The following is a 2975-nucleotide window of genomic DNA, read 5'->3' as shown; positions in this document are numbered from 1 at the left end:
CGTTCAGCGTTTTGCGTTACCAGATAGTGTTATGTCAATTATATATCTATAGGTAGCTAGCCTATAAAACAAGTATTACTAAGTGTTCGACACCGAAGCTGACTGTTTATCATTTGCCTTGCCACCAGGTCTATCCCGACCATGGTATGTGTTTAGCCAAGATTACACCCACTCGACCTCCAGTCGAGTTTAGCGTTGGGTGGGGTTTGTCAAACCCAGTAATACTACTCAACAATGACTCGCTATTATCCAATATTAAACGGTTCGATGTGAATGAAGGACTTTAGTTAACGCGTTTGCCACTTAGTCTTTACAAGTGATATATAATCTATATTAACAAAATCTTAAATGCGTTTTCGGAGTATGTTATCTCCCCAAGTGAAAAGCGTTTGAAAATAGTTTAGAGGGGTAAGTGAACTCACTGTTTGCGAAGAATTCCCAAAAATAAATCACCAAGTGATGCACGTCACAGAAAACTCTCTCTAGCGTTCTAAAACAACAAAGAGATTTTCTAAGTGTCGGAACTATTAACGAGTCTCTAGACCCGGCACGTAGTACTTATGCAAATATCACGTTTCGTGTTTCGTTTGTGAATCGTGTGTGACTTAACAAGTACATTTGTGAACAATTATTTACGTGTCATGTATTAATAATGTACATCACTAGCAACTATTCCCCACAGGGGCAATTTGGTCAAAACACAACAATTATTTAGCAAGTATTCCCCGTAGGGGCAATTTGGTCAAAACATAACAATTAACTAGCAATTATCATGTTTCATGCATTTTCACAAAATTCAGCAGCTAGTTTCACCGAGACAGAAATTCTACTTGAAAGATTATACTATACCACCAATCATAGCATCTCAATTAATTCATCAAAAATCATCACAAAAGCATACATGTATTATGTTTCCAGAACATATTTATTTTATTTTAATTCCACATGTGTTTCTCACAATGATCAAAATATTACAGCAAACTCATAACAGTCAAATTCATGCGCAACAGAATGCTATTTGAAATTCCCGTTAAATGAAAAATCCAACAAATGCAAGACCACTTGGGTTAGGTTCATAACTCAACAAGTCAACTTCCAGTAGTGGAACCAACCCAATTGGTCTCGTGGTTCATGAGATATAACATTTACAAAACAACCTAACAGCAGGTCTAACAACTCAGCTTTGCACAACGTTTTTGTAAAATCATAAAGGTTAACTTTTACACGTCCAGATATTGCAAATTTATATTCTTTAGAAACTAGACTCAACATAGTTTACTGTAGTATCAATTATCTCGACCAATTTTTACATTCACACCCCGTTACAGCCAAATGAACATCAATAACGCAATCTGTCCAGAAACTGTTTGCATCCAAACTCAACATATTAACTATTTATGAACCATAATCCGTTCATATGACATTCTAGACACCATAAACATTATCCATGCACATCAAATACACATTACATCCATGATTAGGGTTTTACTTGAACTCAAAATCAAGAAACAAACGATTAACATGCAATAACACCAATACTAGCTATCAATTCAACAATCAATACATGATTAACCATCATCTAATCAAAACAAGTCATATGAACATCATATACAAAATTTTCAGATTCTAGGGTTTATAATTAATTCAAATTCAAAATTAAGCATGTAGAATACATAGGATAGTTGTTTATACCTTCCTGGCACCTTAATCTTCGATTAAACTTGAAAGATCTTGTGTATATGTGTGTGTGTGTGAGCCGATCGCAAGAGAGAGCAAGGGGGGGGGGGGCTGGCCGTCGATTATGAGGGAGAGAAAGAGAGGATTAGGGTTTATAATAATATTATTTAATAACAATAAATTACACTCAAGTCCCTCAACTTTCAAATGTTACCTTTCTAGCTTAATTAATTTAGTTCTTGTTTCTTGTTTAGCATCACACATAATATAATCAAGTAACACATAAGTCTAGCACATAATTATCACATAATTATTGTTTTGACGTTTTTCGTTTATTCACTAATCGTTTGCGTCAACTCGTTTGCGTTTCGGTGCAATTCCTGAAAGACTACACAAGTAGTAAATGTTCAAGCGTCATTTAAACCCTAGTTTAAACATAATGAGGTGTGCGTTATAGATTCAGTGATCTTTAAGTTTGAATTGACGGATTTGAGTTAACGGAGTTAACGGATTTAACCTGAAATTGACGATTGTCACATCATTCCCATGTTAGCGAATTTTCGTCCCGAAAATTTGAGTCAAGTCGTGATGAGTGTCTGAAAAAGTAAGAAAAATTTTCAGTTTGTCATATCATCCCCTAGTAGAAAGAAATTTCGTCCCGAACTTTAATTCATACCTTCGGTGATTTCTGACGGTTTGTCGGGTTTCGCGGTTTTCTGTGTTTGGTCAGCCCTTCAAAAAGGTGAGGATACTTTTTCATCATTTGATCCTCGCGTTCCCACGTGAAATCCGGTCCACGTCTCGAGTTCCAACGAACCTTAACGATTGGAATTTTGCTGTCCTTGAGCGTTTTGGTTTCCCAATCCAAAACTTCGACTGGTTCTTCAATGAAGCGTAATTGTTCATCAACTTGCAGTTCATCCAAAGGGACTACTTGGGTTTCATCAGATAGGCATTTCTTCAAATTGGATACGTGGAATACATTGTGTACGCTGCTGAGTTCCGTTGGTAGGTCCAGTCGGTACGCCACCGGACCAATGCGCTCAGTTATTCGATAAGGACCGACGTATCGTGGGTTGAGTTTGTTTCGCTTCGCAAGGCGAACCACACCTTTCCAAGGTGAGACTTTGAGTAATACTTGGTCGTTCACTTGAAATTTGAGAGGTTTTCGGCGCTTGTCGGCGTAACTCTTTTGGCGATCTCGTGCTGCTGCCATGCGATTTCGGATTTGAACAATCTTTCCCGAAGTTTCGAGTACCAGTTCTGGACCAGTGATTTGGCTGTCACCCACCTCTGCC

Source organism: Bidens hawaiensis, unplaced genomic scaffold (assembly GCF_021521415.1).
Source record: "Bidens hawaiensis isolate Kalapana, Puna unplaced genomic scaffold, B.hawaiensis_p1.1 tig00008253_1, whole genome shotgun sequence".
Classification (NCBI taxonomy): Eukaryota; Viridiplantae; Streptophyta; class Magnoliopsida; order Asterales; family Asteraceae; genus Bidens; species Bidens hawaiensis.
The sequence above is the reverse complement of the archived record's forward strand: the minus strand, read 5'-3'. Positions refer to the sequence as shown.